The 23,070-nt window shown below is 31.1% G+C and overlaps 2 pseudogenes; both read right to left on the bottom strand.

Moving 5' to 3' along the window:
- LOC145982405 (NADH-ubiquinone oxidoreductase chain 4 pseudogene) overlaps nucleotides 1–23,070 on the bottom strand; it is an 82,158-nt pseudogene that overhangs the window by 2,307 nt on the left and 56,781 nt on the right.
- On the bottom strand, nucleotides 548–2,048 carry LOC145982377 (NADH-ubiquinone oxidoreductase chain 5 pseudogene; annotated as a pseudogene).

Raw genomic sequence — 23,070 nt, 5'->3', positions numbered from 1 at the left:
AGCAATCAGCTTCGACCTGAATAAATTGGTATATATTACCCTTGCTTATTTGACTGAAGCCAAAGGAAGGCGGCATATTAATGTTAATAATAAAATTAGGATTATCTCCTCAGTTAAGGGGTATATTATTAAGTGGGGGCTGCTAACTTCCATCTTTAGTGGTGAAACTCCATTAATACTCTCACACTATTTCTTTAGTATAAAATTACATTATCTTTTCATGATAAAGCTGAACTTTAAATAAGTTCAAGAAATGCCTATAGAATTATTTTATCCTTCCTAATAACTTCAATATTATGCTTTATTATAAGCTATATAAACACATATAAATTATTAATAAAATTACTATTAAAAATGAAAATATAAAATAAATATTAAAATAATTAGAATGTATTAATTGGATATTTAAAGAACCACTCCTTATATATTTATAGACTCCCTGTCCCCCCATAAGTTCACTTCATCCATAATCAACAGCCTTAATATATAGACCTCCAGTAATAAATGAACTACCAATTAATCCACCAGAGGATAAATAAGGTAAAAATCATATCCCCCCTAATAAATAATATATTATTTTATTATTAAAAAATGGATAAATTTCGAACAAGAAAGATGTAATATTATACCCAATTCACCCTCCCAATAAAATACATATAATTGCCCCTATTTTCAAACTAAGTGGGATAATAATAACAAAAACAGAAGGAAATATTAATCATATTAACCCAGAACCACCTACAATAGATAAGAATAATAGGCCTAACATACCTTTAAATATGCCTCATCCCCCATCATCTGAAAAGAATTGAAATGATATACCTCTATAAGATTTACCAACTAAATAATAATTTAATCGAAAACTATAGGCTATAGTTATACCCGTAGAAACTCATAATAAAACAAATATTACTAAATTAAAAGAAGATATACTTAATATTTCCAAAATTAAATCCTTAGAATAAAACCCAGCCAAAAACGGTATTCCACATAAGGCAAGACTAGAAATTATTATACAAGAAATAGTTATTGGTATTTTATTAATTAGACCCCCCATACAACGAATATCCTGAACATCCCCTATTACATGAATAACTACACCGGCACATAAAAACAATAAAGACTTAAATATAGCATGTGTCAATAAATGGAAAAATGATAACTCCTTTAACCCCACAGATAATGTTAACATTATTAACCCAAGTTGTCTTAATGTAGATAAAGCAATAATTTTCCTCAAATCATATTCAAAATTAGCACCAACCCCAGCTATAAATATAGTTAACCCTGACAGTAATAAGAGTATCCTACCAAAAACAGTATATATATCAGTATATCTCCAAAACGAATTAATAAATAAACTCCAGCAGTAACCAAAGTAGAAGAATGAACTAATGCAGAAACTGGGGTGGGTGCAGCCATAGCTGCCGGCAATCATGCAGAAAATGGAATTTGTGCACTCTTTGTTATCCCAGCAATAATAATAAATCTAGTAATTAATATTATATCAAAGTCAGAAACTAATCATAAATAATAGATATAATTTCAGCTACCATAATTTAATATTCAAGCAATAGATAATAAAATAAATACATCACCAAATCGGTTAGACAAAGCAATTAATATTCCAGCAGAATAGGAACGAACATTCTGATAATAAATTACTAGGCAGTAAGAAACTAGTCCTAGACCATCCCATCCTAAAATAATTCTAATAATATTAGGAGAAATAATTAAAAACATTATAGACCCGACAAATAATAAAACTAAAATAATAAATCGATTTATATTATAATCCCCTTCTATATAAGAACCTCTATAATTAATAACCATAGAAGAGATATATATAACTAATCCTATAAAAATTAAAGATATTCAATCAAATAATATTGTTATGATAATACTAGAACTATTCAAATTAACAATATTTCACTCAATAAAAATTGTAATATCCCTAATTAAAAATATTATCCCTAATAATAATAAAATTATTCTACAATTTATAAAATAATTGATACTATACTTGTAATAAAAAAATTAAAAAACATTGATCTAAGAACTTTTTAGCTACCAGTAAGTCCACAACTTACTATTCTACTTAAACTACTTAAATAATTTAAATTCAATGAAATATTGGAGAACAAAAAACAATTAAAAAATTTAATGGAAATAAATGACAAAATAATAATAAATATTCACGAATGTTACTTCTTCAGCAAGAAAATACACCAGAGTAGTATATTCCATGTTGAGTGTAAGAATATAAATATAAAGTATAACCAGCACTTAAAAAGGAGAGTAATGCAACACCTACAAAACTAAAGTAGGATCACCCAATAATTCTATTTAATAGACTAATTTCACCCAACAGATTAATAGAAGGGGGGCAGCTATATTAGTAATTCTCAATATAAATCATCATAAAGATAATCTAGGAATATAACTAATTATCCCCCTATTAATTAATATACTACGACTACCTAATCGTTCATAAGTAATATTTACTAGACAAAATATTCCAGAAGAACAAAGACCATGTGCTACTATTAAAGTAAGACTACATGCCCCTATAGTTATAATCCCCATCAAAACAAGACCTATATGTGCTACAGATGAATATGCAACCAAAGCCTTTAAATCAATTTGACGTATACAAACAAGACTAATTATTCAAATTCCAACAATGCTAATACCAAATCAAAAAATATTATATTTAACAGCTAATCTCTCAATACAAGAAATAATTCGCAAAATCCCATACCCTCCGAGCTTTAATAAAATCCCAGCCAAAATCATAGACCCACTAACTGGAGCCTCAACATGAGCCCTAGGTAATCACAAATGAACCAAAAATATAGGTATTTTTACTAAAAAGGCAAACACCATTCTAATATATCAATATTAATATATCTAAATATATATATATATATAAACCCCCCACCTTATAATTTAACATAAAAATACCAACCAAAAGAGGTAAAGAAGCAAGTAATGTATAAAAAAGTAAATATACCCCCGCTTGTACTCGTTCTGGCTGATACCCTCACCCTAAAATTAAAAATAAAGTAGGTACTAATGATCCCTCAAAAAACAAATAAAATAAAAAAAAATATTCTTATAAAAGTTAATATTAACAATAATAATAAAATATTTAACAAAAATATAAATCTACAAGGATAAAAATAAATAGATATAATACTATTTCTAGCCACTATTATTAAAAAAATAATTCAAATGCTAAGCAAAATTAAAGAGTAAGACATCACATCTAAGCCAATAAAATAACCAGCCCCCCATACTCCGATACCAAATCATACTATTAATAAAAACAAAAAACAACCAAAAATAATAGAAATTTGACCACCATTCATAAAGAACTATTAAATCTCAAAAGGATTAAAAATATAAAATAAAAAATATATTTTAACATTTCAATAATACAAAAGAATTAAAATAATCATTACCATGAGTACGTGTAACTGATACTATAACAGATAGACCAAGAGCCCCCTCACATACACAAAACGAAATAAATAATAAACAAAAATAAGCTTCTTCCTGATTATTAATAAAATAATAAGTTATATATAAATATAAGGATAACACAATAAATTCAAGTCTTAATAGAGTTACTAATAAGTGCCTACGTTGAGAAATAAAGCATAAAAATCTAGTAAATAAAATAAATAATATAAATAATACTCTTAACATAAGTTTTTATAGTTTAATAAAAACAATGGTCTTGTAAATCATTAATGAATTAATAATTCTAAAAACATCAAGGAAGATATAATTACATCATCATTAGCTCCCAAAGCCAATATTTTTATTAAACTACCCCTTGATATTAAAATACAATTAATACTAATTACTGTTATATTACTATTAGCACTAATAATATTATACATAAAACATCCACTGTCTATGGGGATCACACTAATTTTACAAACTATTACTGCATGCCTAACAATATCCACATTCTTAAAATCCACATGATTTTACGATTGAAAATGTAGACAGTAGATACTACATGTATTTTGCTAATAAACTTGAAGGCTAAATTTACAGAATAAAAAGAACAGCTACAACATTCCTTCATTTGATTCACAGAAAAGCTAATCGGAACTGGACCCACACTTTAAAATGGGATTCAAATCACTATGTTCCTTCACCGGTTATCGAACCCGGCACCCCTTGATTACAAGGTGAAGTGCTACCACTGTACAATCGGGGAGTCCCAATAGAACAAAGTTTCCTTCTACGACGATTATACAGAAGTTAGTGCACTTCCTTCATGTGAAATCTATTCTATATCAGGCTCAGTATTTCGTTATTACAATCCAAGGAATAGTATTCAACTTAAATAAGAAATAAATACATAAAAAAGCATTCTAAATAATCTTCAAACAGACGTAAAAAAATCGAATCCAACCACCTGTAGAATGCCTGAGGGAAACAACAAGAATTTTCTCAACAAAGACATTTCCGAAACTTCCATAACATTCTAATAATTTCGCAACACGTGCAAATAATCATGTGGTAAAATCTTGTCATGGTTCCATGTAAACACGAAAATCACCAAATTACTTCTTTCCATATTTCCTGTATTTTCTCCTCCTCTTTAGCTCTCAGCAGTTCGGAGTGGGATAATGCAAGAATATTTGTCCCTAATTATCTCCTTCTCTTAGTCTTGCTTATATCTTGGACTCCTTAATAACTTTCCCAACAACTCCTTATCAATTTGTACTGCCATGTTTCCTACAATGATTTTCCTACTTCCTAATAACAATCACTTCTGTACACCCTTTGATGTAAAAATTAATTAATAAAAATAAACCACATCCGTCGGTCCGTTTATCCTTCCAACCTATAGAGCTGAGACTATTTTTACAAGATAAACCTCGGACGCAGACATTCCACGATCTTTTGGCCCCTCCTTCCACCTTCTCTACCTGCCCTTTTACTTGATGTTATTCAGAATTGTATTAGTATCTGGAGTACTATCGTAACATAAAGTTATTAACCTGGAATGAATTGAAAAACAAAAATGGGGAGTAATGCTGTATTTCGAAAGAGTATTAAAAATAAGTGTAAGTTTTCATTCATTACTCTCTCTAGAATAGTCTTATTTCGACTTAATACACGCTTATCAAAGTTTCTAATTGAAATACTTTATTCCAAGCAAACAACTATTTGCAACTGATTAAATTTTTGCTTTTATTTTTTTTTCGAGACATTCGAGACGAGACGAGACTTTTCAAAAGCCGTCCCATCCCGTCTCGTGTCTCGTCTCGAAAACGAGACGAGAAAGGCATTCCGTCTCGTCCCGTCTCGAATTTCAAAAGGCTTGTCCCGTCTCATGTCTCGTCTCGTTTTCGAGACGAGACAGGAGACGAGACGGGACATGTCCCGTCCCGTGAGCAACACTATTTTCCGTCAAGGTACAAAAATGAAAAACGAGCAAAATAGAAAGTAATCATATAAAATATTTTATTTAAGGATTACTTAGATACAAACCTCTCACATTAGATAACATTTTGTCCATAGGTTCTTGAGAACTTCATGTCTCAGCAAAGAAATAAGAATTATGAAATTTTTCCGAGTTTTCTGTGACCGCACAAAAAACGAAAACGGGCTTAATACAAGGAAATCGTATAGACGATTTTATTTAAGGATTACTTAGATACAAACCTCACACATTCGATAATATTTTGGCCATAGTTTCTTATGAATTTCGTGTCTCAGCGAAGAAGTAAGAATTAAAATATATTTCCCTGGTTTTCCGTGATGGTACAAAAATTGAAAATGAGCTTAAGAGAAAGTAGTCATATAGGAGATTTTATTTATGGATTGCCTAGATACAACCCTTACACAGTCGATAAGATTTGGTCCATAATTTCTTGTGAACTTCGTGATTCAGCGAGGAAGCAAGAATTTAAAAATATTTCCAGGGTTTTCCCTGAATGTACGTACAAAAATAAAAAAGAGGACTTAATAGAAAGTAATCATATAAATGTTTTTATTTAAAGATTACCTAGATACAAACCTCACACACTCGATATTGGTCCATAGTTTCTTATGAATTCTATGTCTCAGCCAAGAAGTAAGAATTTAAAAAAAATTCCCGAGTTTTCCCTGATGTACAAAAATAAAGTACGGGTTTAATAGAAAGTAATCATATGAAAGATTTTATTTAAAGACTAACTGGATACAAACCCTACACACTCAACAATATTTTGTCCATAGTTTCTTCTGAACCTCGTGTCTCAGCGAAGAAATAAGAATTAAGAAATATTTCCCGTGTTTTGTTGACGGTACAAAAAAACGGGCTTCATAGAAAGTAATTGTGTAGAAGATTTTATTTAAGTATTACTTCTTAGATACAAACTCCACACATTCGATAATATCTGGTAAATAATTTCTTGCGAACTGCGTATCGTAACGAGGAAGTAAAAGTTAAACATATTTACCGCATTTTCCGCCACCTTACAAAGATTGAAAATAGGCTTAATATAAAGTAATCATATAGGATACTTTATTTATAGATTACTTATATACGAACCTCGGATACTCGATAAGATTTCGTCCATAGTTTCTTGAGAACTTTGTGTCTCAGCGAAGAAGTGATATTTAAGACATATTTCACGGGTTTTCCGTGATGGTACAAAAATAAAAATCGTGCTTAATGGAAAGTAATCACATAGAAGATTATATTTAAAGATTACTTAGATACAAATCTCACACACTCGATAATATTTGGTGCATAGTTTCTTGTGAATTTCGTCACGGAAAACCCGTGAAATATGTCTTAAATATCACTTCTTCGCTGAGACACAAAGTTCACAAGAAACTATGGACGAAATCTTATCGAGTATCCGATGTTCGTATATAAGTAATCTATAAATAAAGTATCCTATATGATTACTTTATATTAAGCCTATTTTCAATCTTTGTAAGGTGGCGGAAAATGCGGTAAATATGTTTTTTTAACTTTTACTTCCTCGTTACGATACGCAGTTTACAAGACATTATTTACCAGATATTATCGAATGTGTGGAGTTTGTATCTAAGTAATACTTAAATAAAATCTTCTACACAATTACTTACTATGAAGCCCGTTTTTTGGTACCGTCAACAAAACACGGGAAATATTTCTTAATTCTTATTTCTTCGCTGAGACACGTGGTTCAGAAGAAACTATGGACAAAATATTGTTGAGTGTTAAGGGTTTGTATCCAGTTAGTCTTTAAATAAAATTTTCCATATGATTACTTTCTATTAAACCCGTACTTTATTTTTGTACTACAGGGAAAACTCGGGAATTTTTTTTAAATTCTTACTTCTTGGCTGCGACATAGAATTCATAAGAAACTATGGACCAATATCGAGTGTGTGAGGTTTGTATCTAGGTAACCTTTAAATAAAATCATTTATATGATTACTTTCTATTAAGTCCGTTTTTTATTTTTGTACGTACATTCAGGGAAAACCCTGGAAATATTTTTAAATTCTTGCTTCCTCGCTGAATCACGAAGTTCACACGAAATTATGGACCAAATCTTATCGACTGTGTAAGGGTTGTATCTAGGCAATCCATAAATAAAATCTCCTATATGACTACTTTCTCTTAAGCTCATTTTCAATTTTTGTACCATCACGGAAAACCAGGGAAATATATTTTAATTCTTACTTCTTCGCTGAGACACGAAATTCATAAGAAACTATGGACAAAATATTATCGAATGTGTGAGGTTTGTATCTAAGTAATCCTTAAATAAAATCGTCTATACGATTTCCTTGTATTAAGCCCGTTTTTGTTTTTCGTGCGATCACAGAAAACTCGGAAAAATTTCATAATTCTTATTTCTTTGCTGAGACACGAAGTTCACAAGAACCTATGGACAAAATGTTATCTAATGTGAGAGGTTTGTATCTAAGTAATCCCTAAATAAAATGTTTTATATAATTACTTTCTATTTTGCTAGTTTTTCATTTTTTATCAATTTGTACTGCCATGTTTCCTACAATGCTTTTCCTACTTCCTAATAACAATCACTTCTGTACACCCTTTGATGTAAAAATTAATTAATAAAAATAAACCATATCCGTCGGTCCGTTTATCCTTCCAACCTATAGAGCTGAGACTATTTTTACAAGATAAACCTCGGACGCAGACATTCCACGATCTTTTGGCCCCTCCGTCCACCTTCTCTACCTGCCCTTTTACTTGATGTTATTCAGAATTGTATTAGTATCTGGAGTACTATCGTAACATAAAGTTATTAACCTGGAATGAATTGAAAAACAAAAATGGGGAGTAATGCTGTGTTTCGAAAGAGTATTAAAAATAAGTGTAGGTTTTCATTCATTACTCTCTCTAGAATAGTCTTATTTCGACTTAATACACGCTTATCAAAGTTTCTAATTGAAATACTTTATTCCAAGCAAACAACTATTTGCAACTGATTAAATTTTTGCTTTTATTTTTTTTTTTCGAGACATTCGAGACGAGACGAGACTTTTCAAAAGCCGTCCAATCCCGTCTCGTGTCTCGTCTCGAAAACGAGACGAGAAAGGCATTCCCTGTCATCCCGTCTCGAATTGCAAAAGGCTTGTCCCGTCTCATGTCTCGTCTCGTTTTCGAGACGAGACAGGAGACGAGACGGGACTTGTCCCGTCCCGTGAGCAACACTATTTTCAGTCAAGGTACAAAAATGAAAAACGAGCAAAATAGAAAGTAATCATATAAAATATTTTATTTAAGGATTACTTAGATACAAACCTCTCACATTAGATAACATTTTGTCCATAGGTTCTTGAGAACTTCGTGTCTCAGCAAAGAAATAAGAATTATGAAATTTTTCCGAGTTTTCTGTGACCGCACAAAAAACAAAAACGGGCTTAATACAAGGAAATCGTATAGACGATTTTATTTAAGGATTACTTAGATACAAACCTCACACATTCGATAATATTTTGTCCATAGTTTCTTATGAATTTCGTGTCTCAGCGAAGAAGTAAGAATTAAAATATATTTCCCTGGTTTTCCGTGATGGTACAAAAATTGAAAATGAGCTTAAGAGAAAGTAGTCATATAGGAGATTTTATTTATGGATTGCCTAGATACAACCCTTACACAGTCGATAAGATTTGGTCCATAATTTCGTGTGAACTTCGTGATTCAGCGAGGAAGTAAGAATTTAAAAATATTTCCAGGGTTTTCCCTGAATGTACGTACAAAAATAAAAAACGGACTTAATAGAAAGTAATCATATAAATGATTATATTTAAAGATTACCTAGATACAAACCTCACACACTCGATATTGGTCCATAGTTTCTTATGAATTCTATGTCTCAGCCAAGAAGTAAGAATTTTAAAAAAATTCAAGAGTTTTCCCTGATGTACAAAAATAAAGTACGGGTTTAATAGAAAGTAATCATATAGAAGATTTTATTTAAAGACTAACTAACCCTTAACACTCAACAATATTTTGTCCATAGTTTCTCCTGAACCTCGTGTCTCAGCGAAGAAATAAGAATTAAGAAATATTTCCCGTGTTTTGTTGACGGTACAAAAAAACGGGCTCCATAGTAAGTAATTGTGTAGAAGATTTTATTTAAGTATTACTTAGATACAAACTCCACACATTCGATAATATCTGGTAAATAATTTCTTGTGAACTGCGTATCGTAACGAGGAAGTAAAAGTTAAAAAAACATATTTACCGCATTTTCCGCCACCTTACAAAGATTGGAAATAGGCTTAATATAAAGTAATCATATAGGATACTTTATTTATAGATTACTTATATACGAACCTCGGATACTCGATAAGATTTCGTCCATAGTTTCTTGTGAACTTTGTGTCTCAGCGATGAAGTGATATTTAAGACATATTTCACGGGTTTTCCGTGATGGTACAAAAATAAAAATCGTGCTTAATAGAAAGTAATCACATAGAAGATTATATTTAAAGATTACTTAGATACAAATCTCACACACTCGATAATATTTGGTGCATAGTTTCTTGTGAATTTCGTGTATCAACGCGGACGTAAGAATTATAAAATATTTCATTAGTTTTCCCTGATTTACCAAAATAAAATACGGGCTTAAAAGAAAGTAATCATAGAGAAGATTTTTTTCAAAGATTAACTGGATACAAACGCTACACACTAGATAAAATTTGGTTCATTGTTTCTTGTGAAATTCGTGTTTCAGCGAGGAAGTAAGAACAAAAATATATTTCCCGGGTATTCCTTGATGGTACAAAAATTAAAAATGTTCTGAATTGAGACTAACCATATAGGAGATATTATATAATAATTCCTCGATACAAATCTCACACATTCGATAATGTGTTTCTTATGAATTCTATGTCTCAGCCAAGAAGTGAAAATTTAAAAAAAATTCCCGAGTTTTCCCTGATGTACAAAAATAAAGTACGGGTTTAATAGAAAGTAATCATCTAGAAGATTTTATTTAAAGACTAACTGGATACAAACCCTACACACTCAACAATATTTTGTCCATAGTTTCTTGTGAACTTCGTATCTGAGCGAGGACATAAGAATTATAAAATATTTCCCTGAATTTATCTAACGGTACAAAAATAAAAAAACGGGCTCAATAGAAATTAATCACATAGAAGATTTTATTTATAAATTACCTCGTTACAGGTCATACACACTCGATAAGATATGGTCGAGTTTCTTAATATTTTCAAAGAATAAGTAAGAATTGATAAATATTTCCCGGATTTTCCCTGGTGGTACAAAAATAAAAAAACGGACTTAATAGAAGGTAATCACATAGATGATTTTATTTAAAAATTCACTAGATACAAACCTTACATACTCGATAAGATTTCGTCCATAGTTTCATTTGAACTTCGTGTCTCAGCGAAGAAGTAAGAACTAAAATATATTTCCCGGGTTTTCCGTGATGGTCCAAATTCGAAAATAAGCTTAAGAGAAAATAATCATGTAGGAGATTTTATTTAATGTTTGCTTAGATACAAACCTCACGCAGTCGATAGGATTTCATCCAAAATTTCTTTTGAACTTCGAGCCTCGGCCAAGAGGTAAAGGTTTAAATATATTTCCGGGTTTTCCGTGACGGTACAAAAAAACGGGCTTAATAAAAAGTAATCATATAGAAGATTTTATTTATAGATTACCTAGTTACAGGCCCTTTTCTTATAAATTTCGTGTCTCAGGGAAGAGGTAACAATTGAAAGAAAATCATCTCTGGCTTGGTCTGTAGAGAAAAAGAATTTCAAACGAGTATTAGCATTGAACGCGAATTTCTCGAAAACTCAAGTTTTGATCCTATAGTCGAAATGTCAGAATTAATGAAAATCATTTCTGGCTAGGTCTGTAGAGAAAATGAGTTTCAAACGTGTACCAGCATTGTACGCGTATTTCTACAAAAATCAACTATTCATTCTATGGTCCAAATGTCATAATTAAAACGCTTTTCACGGTCTGAAAAGCATATTAATTCAACATTTTAAAGAAAATCTTCTTTGGCTTGGTCTGTAGAAAAAATGAGTTTCGAACGAGAACTAGCATTGAACGCGTATTTCTTACTTCCTCGCTGAATCACGAAGTTCACACGATATTATGGACCAAATCTTATCGACTGTGTAAGGGTTGTATCTAGGCAATCCATAAATAAAATCTCCTATATGACTACTTTCTCTTAATCTCATTTTCAATTTTTGTACCATCACGGAAAACCAGGGAAATATATTTTAAATATATATAGGAGATTTTATTTATGGATTGCCTAGATACAACCCTTACACAGTCGATAAGATTTGGTCCATAATTTCGTGTGAACTTCGTGATTCAGCGAGGAAGTAAGAATTTAAAAATATTTCCAGGGTTTTCCCTGAATGTACGTACAAAAATAAAAAACGGACTTAATAGAAAGTAATCATATAAATGATTATATTTAAAGATTACCTAGATACAAACCTCACACACTCGATATTGGTCCATAGTTTCTTATGAATTCTATGTCTCAGCCAAGAAGTAAGAATTTTAAAAAAATTCAAGAGTTTTCCCTGATGTACAAAAATAAAGTACGAGTTTAATAGAAAGTAATCATATAGAAGATTTTATTTAAAGACTAACTAACCCTTAACACTCAACAATATTTTGTCCATAGTTTCTTCTGAACCTCGTGTCTCAGCGAAGAAATAAGAATTAAGAAATATTTCCCGTGTTTTGTTGACGGTACAAAAAAACGGGCTTCATAGTAAGTAATTGTGTAGAAGATTTTATTTAAGTATTACTTAGATACAAACTCCACACATTCGATAATATCTGGTAAATAATTTCTTGTGAACTGCGTATCGTAACGAGGAAGTAAAAGTTAAAAAAACATATTTACCGCATTTTCCGCCACCTTACAAAGATTGAAAATAGGCTTAATATAAAGTAATCATATAGGATACTTTATTTATAGATTACTTATATACGAACCTCGGATACTCGATAAGATTTCGTCCATAGTTTCTTGTGAACTTTGTGTCTCAGCGAAGAAGTGATATTTAAGACATATTTCACGGGTTTTCCGTGATGGTACAAAAATAAAAATCGTGCTTAATAGAAAGTAATCACATAGAAGATTATATTTAAAGATTACTTAGATACAAATCTCACACACTCGATAATATTTGGTGCATAGTTTCTTGTGAATTTCGTGTATCAACGCGGACGTAAGAATTATAAAATATTTCATTAGTTTTCCCTGATTTACCAAAATAAAATACGGGCTTAAAAGAAAGTAATCATAGAGAAGATTTTTTTCAAAGATTAACTGGATACAAACGCTACACACTAGATAAAATTTGGTTCATTGTTTCTTGTGAAATTCGTGTTTCAGCGAGGAAGTAAGAACAAAAATATATTTCCCGGGTATTCCTTGATGGTACAAAAATTAAAAATGTTCTGAATTGAGACTAACCATATAGGAGATATTATATAATAATTCCTCGATACAAATCTCACACATTCGATAATGTGTTTCTTATGAATTCTATGTCTCAGCCAAGAAGTGAAAATTTAAAAAAAATTCCCGAGTTTTCCCTGATGTACAAAAATAAAGTACGGGTTTAATAGAAAGTAATCATCTAGAAGATTTTATTTAAAGACTAACTGGATACAAACCCTACACACTCAACAATATTTTGTCCATAGTTTCTTGTGAACTTCGTATCTGAGCGAGGACATAAGAATTATAAAATATTTCCCTGAATTTATCTAACGGTACAAAAATAAAAAAACGGGCTCAATAGAAATTAATCACATAGAAGATTTTATTTATAAATTACCTCGTTACAGGTCATACACACTCGATAAGATATGGTCGAGTTTCTTAATATTTTCAAAGAATAAGTAAGAATTGATAAATATTTCCCGGATTTTACCTGGTGGTACAAAAATAAAAAAACGGACTTAATAGAAGGTAATCACATAGATGATTTTATTTAAAAATTCACTAGATACAAACCTTACATACTCGATAAGATTTCGTCCATAGTTTCATTTGAACTTCGTGTCTCAGCGAAGAAGTAAGAACTAAAATATATTTCCCGGGTTTTCCGTGATGGTCCAAATTCGAAAATAAGCTTAAGAGAAAATAATCATGTAGGAGATTTTATTTAATGTTTGCTTAGATACAAACCTCACGCAGTCGATAGGATTTCATCCAAAATTTCTTTTGAACTTCGAGCCTCGGCCAAGAGGTAAAGGTTTAAATATATTTCCGGGTTTTCCGTGACGGTACAAAAAAACGGGCTTAATAAAAAGTAATCATATAGAAGATTTTATTTATAGATTACCTAGTTACAGGCCCTTTTCTTATAAATTTCGTGTCTCAGGGAAGAGGTAACAATTGAAAGAAAATCATCTCTGGCTTGGTCTGTAGAGAAAAAGAATTTCAAACGAGTATTAGCATTGAACGCGAATTTCTCGAAAACTCAAGTTTTGATCCTATAGTCGAAATGTCAGAATTAATGAAAATCATTTCTGGCTAGGTCTGTAGAGAAAATGAGTTTCAAACGTGTACCAGCATTGTACGCGTATTTCTACAAAAATCAACTATTCATTCTATGGTCCAAATGTCATAATTAAAACGCTTTTCACGGTCTGAAAAGCATATTAATTCAACATTTTAAAGAAAATCTTCTTTGGCTTGGTCTGTAGAAAAAATGAGTTTCGAACGAGAACTAGCATTGAACGCGTATTTCTTACTTTCTCGCTGAATCACGAAGTTCACACGAAATTATGGACCAAATCTTATCGACTGTGTAAGGGTTGTATCTAGGCAATCCATAAATAAAATCTCCTATATGACTACTTTCTCTTAAGCTCATTTTCAATTTTTGTACCATCACGGAAAACCAGGGAAATATATTTTAAATATATATAGGAGATTTTATTTATGGATTGCCTAGATACAACCCTTACACAGTCGATAAGATTTGGTCCATAATTTCGTGTGAACTTCGTGATTCAGCGAGGAAGTAAGAATTTAAAAATATTTCCAGGGTTTTCCCTGAATGTACGTACAAAAATAAAAAACGGACTTAATAGAAAGTAATCATATAAATGATTATATTTAAAGATTACCTAGATACAAACCTCACACACTCGATATTGGTCCATAGTTTCTTATGAATTCTATGTCTCAGCCAAGAAGTAAGAATTTTAAAAAAATTCAAGAGTTTTCCCTGATGTACAAAAATAAAGTACGGGTTTAATAGAAAGTAATCATATAGAAGATTTTATTTAAAGACTAACTAACCCTTAACACTCAACAATATTTTGTCCATAGTTTCTTCTGAACCTCGTGTCTCAGCGAAGAAATAAGAATTAAGAAATATTTCCCGTGTTTTGTTGACGGTACAAAAAAACGGGCTTCATAGTAAGTAATTGTGTAGAAGATTTTATTTAAGTATTACTTAGATACAAACTCCACACATTCGATAATATCTGGTAAATAATTTCTTGTGAACTGCGTATCGTAACGAGGAAGTAAAAGTTAAAAAAACATATTTACCGCATTTTCCGCCACCTTACAAAGATTGAAAATAGGCTTAATATAAAGTAATCATATAGGATACTTTATTTATAGATTACTTATATACGAACCTCGGATACTCGATAAGATTTCGTCCATAGTTTCTTGTGAACTTTGTGTCTCAGCGAAGAAGTGATATTTAAGACATATTTCACGGGTTTTCCGTGATGGTACAAAAATAAAAATCGTGCTTAATAGAAAGTAATCACATAGAAGATTATATTTAAAGATTACTTAGATACAAATCTCACACACTCGATAATATTTGGTGCATAGTTTCTTGTGAATTTCGTGTATCAACGCGGACGTAAGAATTATAAAATATTTCATTAGTTTTCCCTGATTTACCAAAATAAAATACGGGCTTAAAAGAAAGTAATCATAGAGAAGATTTTTTTCAAAGATTAACTGGATACAAACGCTACACACTAGATAAAATTTGGTTCATTGTTTCTTGTGAAATTCGTGTTTCAGCGAGGAAGTAAGAACAAAAATATATTTCCCGGGTATTCCTTGATGGTACAAAAATTAAAAATGTTCTGAATTGAGACTAACCATATAGGAGATATTATATAATAATTCCTCGATACAAATCTCACACATTCGATAATGTGTTTCTTATGAATTCTATGTCTCAGCCAAGAAGTGAAAATTTAAAAAAAATTCCCGAGTTTTCCCTGATGTACAAAAATAAAGTACGGGTTTAATAGAAAGTAATCATCTAGAAGATTTTATTTAAAGACTAACTGGATACAAACCCTACACACTCAACAATATTTTGTCCATAGTTTCTTGTGAACTTCGTATCTGAGCGAGGACATAAGAATTATAAAATATTTCCCTGAATTTATCTAACGGTACAAAAATAAAAAAACGGGCTCAATAGAAATTAATCACATAGAAGATTTTATTTATAAATTACCTCGTTACAGGTCATACACACTCGATAAGATATGGTCGAGTTTCTTAATATTTTCAAAGAATAAGTAAGAATTGATAAATATTTCCCGGATTTTCCCTGGTGGTACAAAAATAAAAAAACGGACTTAATAGAAGGTAATCACATAGATGATTTTATTTAAAAATTCACTAGATACAAACCTTACATACTCGATAAGATTTCGTCCATAGTTTCATTTGAACTTCGTGTCTCAGCGAAGAAGTAAGAACTAAAATATATTTCCCGGGTTTTCCGTGATGGTCCAAATTCGAAAATAAGCTTAAGAGAAAATAATCATGTAGGAGATTTTATTTAATGTTTGCTTAGATACAAACCTCACGCAGTCGATAGGATTTCATCCAAAATTTCTTTTGAACTTCGAGCCTCGGCCAAGAGGTAAAGGTTTAAATATATTTCCGGGTTTTCCGTGACGGTACAAAAAAACGGGCTTAATAAAAAGTAATCATATAGAAGATTTTATTTATAGATTACCTAGTTACAGGCCCTTTTCTTATAAATTTCGTGTCTCAGGGAAGAGGTAACAATTGAAAGAAAATCATCTCTGGCTTGGTCTGTAGAGAAAAAGAATTTCAAACGAGTATTAGCATTGAACGCGAATTTCTCGAAAACTCAAGTTTTGATCCTATAGTCGAAATGTCAGAATTAATGAAAATCATTTCTGGCTAGGTCTGTAGAGAAAATGAGTTTCAAACGTGTACCAGCATTGTACGCGTATTTCTACAAAAATCAACTATTCATTCTATGGTCCAAATGTCATAATTAAAACGCTTTTCACGGTCTGAAAAGCATATTAATTCAACATTTTAAAGAAAATCTTCTTTGGCTTGGTCTGTAGAAAAAATGAGTTTCGAACGAGAACTAGCATTGAACGCGTATTTCTTACTTCCTCGCTGAATCACGAAGTTCACACGATATTATGGACCAAATCTTATCGACTGTGTAAGGGTTGTATCTAGGCAATCCATAAATAAAATCTCCTATATGACTACTTTCTCTTAATCTCATTTTCAATTTTTGTACCATCACGGAAAACCAGGGAAATATATTTTAAATATATATAGGAGATTTTATTTATGGATTGCCTAGATACAACCCTTACACAGTCGATAAGATTTGGTCCATAATTTCGTGTGAACTTCGTGATTCAGCGAGGAAGTAAGAATTTAAAAATATTTCCAGGGTTTTCCCTGAATGTACGTACAAAAATAAAAAACGGACTTAATAGAAAGTAATCATATAAATGATTATATTTAAAGATTACCTAGATACAAACCTCACACACTCGATATTGGTCCATAGTTTCTTATGAATTCTATGTCTCAGCCAAGAAGTAAGAATTTTAAAAAAATTCAAGAGTTTTCCCTGATGTACAAAAATAAAGTACGAGTTTAATAGAAAGTAATCATATAGAAGATTTTATTTAAAGACTAACTAACCCTTAACACTCAACAATATTTTGTCCATAGTTTCTTCTGAACCTCGTGTCTCAGCGAAGAAATAAGAATTAAGAAATATTTCCCGTGTTTTGTTGACGGTACAAAAAAACGGGCTTCATAGTAAGTAATTGTGTAGAAGATTTTATTTAAGTATTACTTAGATACAAACTCCACACATTCGATAATATCTGGTAAATAATTTCTTGTGAACTGCGTATCGTAACGAGGAAGTAAAAGTTAAAAAAACATATTTACCGCATTTTCCGCCACCTTACAAAGATTGAAAATAGGCTTAATATAAAGTAATCATATAGGATACTTTATTTATAGATTACTTATATACGAACCTCGGATACTCGATAAGATTTCGTCCATAGTTTCTTGTGAACTTTGTGTCTCAGCGAAGAAGTGATATTTAAGACATATTTCACGGGTTTTCCGTGATGGTACAAAAATAAAAATCGTGCTTAATAGAAAGTAATCACATAGAAGATTATATTTAAAGATTACTTAGATACAAATCTCACACACTCGATAATATTTGGTGCATAGTTTCTTGTGAATTTCGTGTATCAACGCGGACGTAAGAATTATAAAATATTTCATTAGTTTTCCCTGATTTACCAAAATAAAATACGGGCTTAAAAGAAAGTAATCATAGAGAAGATTTTTTTCAAAGATTAACTGGATACAAACGCTACACACTAGATAAAATTTGGTTCATTGTTTCTTGTGAAATTCGTGTTTCAGCGAGGAAGTAAGAACAAAAATATATTTCCCGGGTATTCCTTGATGGTACAAAAATTAAAAATGTTCTGAATTGAGACTAACCATATAGGAGATATTATATAATAATTCCTCGATACAAATCTCACACATTCGATAATGTGTTTCTTATGAATTCTATGTCTCAGCCAAGAAGTGAAAATTTAAAAAAAATTCCCGAGTTTTCCCTGATGTACAAAAATAAAGTACGGGTTTAATAGAAAGTAATCATCTAGAAGATTTTATTTAAAGACTAACTGGATACAAACCCTACACACTCAACAATATTTTGTCCATAGTTTCTTGTGAACTTCGTATCTGAGCGAGGACATAAGAATTATAAAATATTTCCCTGAATTTATCTAACGGTACAAAAATAAAAAAACGGGCTCAATAGAAATTAATCACATAGAAGATTTTATTTATAAATTACCTCGTTACAGGTCATACACACTCGATAAGATATGGTCGAGTTTCTTAATATTTTCAAAGAATAAGTAAGAATTGATAAATATTTCCCGGATTTTCCCTGGTGGTACAAAAATAAAAAAACGGACTTAATAGAAGGTAATCACATAGATGATTTTATTTAAAAATTCACTAGATACAAACCTTACATACTCGATAAGATTTCGTCCATAGTTTCATTTGAACTTCGTGTCTCAGCGAAGAAGTAAGAACTAAAATATATTTCCCGGGTTTTCCGGGATGGTCCAAATTCGAAAATAAGCTTAAGAGAAAATAATCATGTAGGAGATTTTATTTAATGTTTGCTTAGATACAAACCTCACGCAGTCGATAGGATTTCATTAAAAATTTCTTTTGAACTTCGAGCCTCGGCCAAGAGGTAAAGGTTTAAATATATTTCCGGGTTTTCCGTGACGGTACAAAAAAACGGGCTTAATAAAAAGTAATCATATAGAAGATTTTATTTATAGATTACCTAGTTACAGGCCCTTTTCTTATAAATTTCGTGTCTCAGGGAAGAGGTAACAATTGAAAGAAAATCATCTCTGGCTTGGTCTGTAGAGAAAAAGAATTTCAAACGAGTATTAGCATTGAACGCGAATTTCTCGAAAACTCAAGTTTTGATCCTATAGTCGAAATGTCAGAATTAATGAAAATCATTTCTGGCTAGGTCTGTAGAGAAAATGAGTTTCAAACGTGTACCAGCATTGTACGCGTATTTCTACAAAAATCAACTATTCATTCTATGGTCCAAATGTCATAATTAAAACGCTTTTCACGGTCTGAAAAGCATATTAATTCAACATTTTAAAGAAAATCTTCTTTGGCTTGGTCTGTAGAAAAAATGAGTTTCGAACGAGAACTAGCATTGAACGCGTATTTCTTACTTCCTCGCTGAATCACGAAGTTCACACGATATTATGGACCAAATCTTATCGACTGTGTAAGGGTTGTATCTAGGCAATCCATAAATAAAATCTCCTATATGACTACTTTCTCTTAAGCTCATTTTCAATTTTTGTACCATCACGGAAAACCAGGGAAATATATTTTAAATATATATAGGAGATTTTATTTATGGATTGCCTAGATACAACCCTTACACAGTCGATAAGATTTGGTCCATAATTTCGTGTGAACTTCGTGATTCAGCGAGGAAGTAAGAATTTAAAAATATTTCCAGGGTTTTCCCTGAATGTACGTACAAAAATAAAAAACGGACTTAATAGAAAGTAATCATATAAATGATTATATTTAAAGATTACCTAGATACAAACCTCACACACTCGATATTGGTCCATAGTTTCTTATGAATTCTATGTCTCAGCCAAGAAGTAAGAATTTTAAAAAAATTCAAGAGTTTTCCCTGATGTACAAAAATAAAGTACGAGTTTAATAGAAAGTAATCATATAGAAGATTTTATTTAAAGACTAACTAACCCTTAACACTCAACAATATTTTGTCCATAGTTTCTTCTGAACCTCGTGTCTCAGCGAAGAAATAAGAATTAAGAAATATTTCCCGTGTTTTGTTGACGGTACAAAAAAACGGGCTTCATAGTAAGTAATTGTGTAGAAGATTTTATTTAAGTATTACTTAGATACAAACTCCACACATTCGATAATATCTGGTAAATAATTTCTTGTGAACTGCGTATCGTAACGAGGAAGTAAAAGTTAAAAAAACATATTTACCGCATTTTCCGCCACCTTACAAAGATTGAAAATAGGCTTAATATAAAGTAATCATATAGGATACTTTATTTATAGATTACTTATATACGAACCTCGGATACTCGATAAGATTTCGTCCATAGTTTCTTGTGAACTTTGTGTCTCAGCGAAGAAGTGATATTTAAGACATATTTCACGGGTTTTCCGTGATGGTACAAAAATAAAAATCGTGCTTAATAGAAAGTAATCACATAGAAGATTATATTTAAAGATTACTTAGATACAAATCTCACACACTCGATAATATTTGGTGCATAGTTTCTTGTGAATTTCGTGTATCAACGCGGACGTAAGAATTATAAAATATTTCATTAGTTTTCCCTGATTTACCAAAATAAAATACGGGCTTAAAAGAAAGTAATCATAGAGAAGATTTTTTTCAAAGATTAACTGGATACAAACGCTACACACTAGATAAAATTTGGTTCATTGTTTCTTGTGAAATTCGTGTTTCAGCGAGGAAGTAAGAACAAAAATATATTTCCCGGGTATTCCTTGATGGTACAAAAATTAAAAATGTTCTGAATTGAGACTAACCATATAGGAGATATTATATAATAATTCCTCGATACAAATCTCACACATTCGATAATGTGTTTCTTATGAATTCTATGTCTCAGCCAAGAAGTGAAAATTTAAAAAAAATTCCCGAGTTTTCCCTGATGTACAAAAATAAAGTACGGGTTTAATAGAAAGTAATCATCTAGAAGATTTTATTTAAAGACTAACTGGATACAAACCCTACACACTCAACAATATTTTGTCCATAGTTTCTTGTGAACTTCGTATCTGAGCGAGGACATAAGAATTATAAAATATTTCCCTGAATTTATCTAACGGTACAAAAATAAAAAAACGGGCTCAATAGAAATTAATCACATAGAAGATTTTATTTATAAATTACCTCGTTACAGGTCATACACACTCGATAAGATATGGTCGAGTTTCTTAATATTTTCAAAGAATAAGTAAGAATTGATAAATATTTCCCGGATTTTCCCTGGTGGTACAAAAATAAAAAAACGGACTTAATAGAAGGTAATCACATAGATGATTTTATTTAAAAATTCACTAGATACAAACCTTACATACTCGATAAGATTTCGTCCATAGTTTCATTTGAACTTCGTGTCTCAGCGAAGAAGTAAGAACTAAAATATATTTCCCGGGTTTTCCGTGATGGTCCAAATTCGAAAATAAGCTTAAGAGAAAATAATCATGTAGGAGATTTTATTTAATGTTTGCTTAGATACAAACCTCACGCAGTCGATAGGATTTCATCCAAAATTTCTTTTGAACTTCGAGCCTCGGCCAAGAGGTAAAGGTTTAAATATATTTCCGGGTTTTCCGTGACGGTACAAAAAAACGGGCTTAATAAAAAGTAATCATATAGAAGATTTTATTTATAGATTACCTAGTTACAGGCCCTTTTCTTATAAATTTCGTGTCTCAGGGAAGAGGTAACAATTGAAAGAAAATCATCTCTGGCTTGGTCTGTAGAGAAAAAGAATTTCAAACGAGTATTAGCATTGAACGCGAATTTCTCGAAAACTCAAGTTTTGATCCTATAGTCGAAATGTCAGAATTAATGAAAATCATTTCTGGCTAGGTCTGTAGAGAAAATGAGTTTCAAACGTGTACCAGCATTGTACGCGTATTTCTACAAAAATCAACTATTCATTCTATGGTCCAAATGTCATAATTAAAACGCTTTTCACGGTCTGAAAAGCATATTAATTCAACATTTTAAAGAAAATCTTCTTTGGCTTGGTCTGTAGAAAAAATGAGTTTCGAACGAGAACTAGCATTGAACGCGTATTTCTTACTTCCTCGCTGAATCACGAAGTTCACACGATATTATGGACCAAATCTTATCGACTGTGTAAGGGTTGTATCTAGGCAATCCATAAATAAATTCTCCTATATGACTACTTTCTCTTAAGCTCATTTTCAATTTTTGTACCATCACGGAAAACCAGGGAAATATATTTTAAATATATATAGGAGATTTTATTTATGGATTGCCTAGATACAACCCTTACACAGTCGATAAGATTTGGTCCATAATTTCGTGTGAACTTCGTGATTCAGCGAGGAAGTAAGAATTTAAAAATATTTCCAGGGTTTTCCCTGAATGTACGTACAAAAATAAAAAACGGACTTAATAGAAAGTAATCATATAAATGATTATATTTAAAGATTACCTAGATACAAACCTCACACACTCGATATTGGTCCATAGTTTCTTATGAATTCTATGTCTCAGCCAAGAAGTAAGAATTTTAAAAAAATTCAAGAGTTTTCCCTGATGTACAAAAATAAAGTACGAGTTTAATAGAAAGTAATCATATAGAAGATTTTATTTAAAGACTAACTGGATACAAACCCTACACACTCAACAATATTTTGTCCATAGTTTCTTCTGAACCTCGTGTCTCAGCGAAGAAATAAGAATTAAGAAATATTTCCCGTGTTTTGTTGACGGTACAAAAAAACGGGCTTCATAGTAAGTAATTGTGTAGAAGATTTTATTTAAGTATTACTTAGATACAAACTCCACACATTCGATAATATCTGGTAAATAATTTCTTGTGAACTGCGTATCGTAACG

The sequence above is a fragment of the Lepisma saccharinum genome, unplaced genomic scaffold (genome assembly GCF_977018435.1).
Source record: "Lepisma saccharinum unplaced genomic scaffold, izLepSacc3.1 HAP1_SCAFFOLD_162, whole genome shotgun sequence".
Lineage (NCBI taxonomy): Eukaryota > Metazoa > Arthropoda > Insecta > Zygentoma > Lepismatidae > Lepisma > Lepisma saccharinum.
Note: the sequence above shows the minus strand (reverse complement) of the source record. Positions and strands in the feature narration are given on the sequence as shown.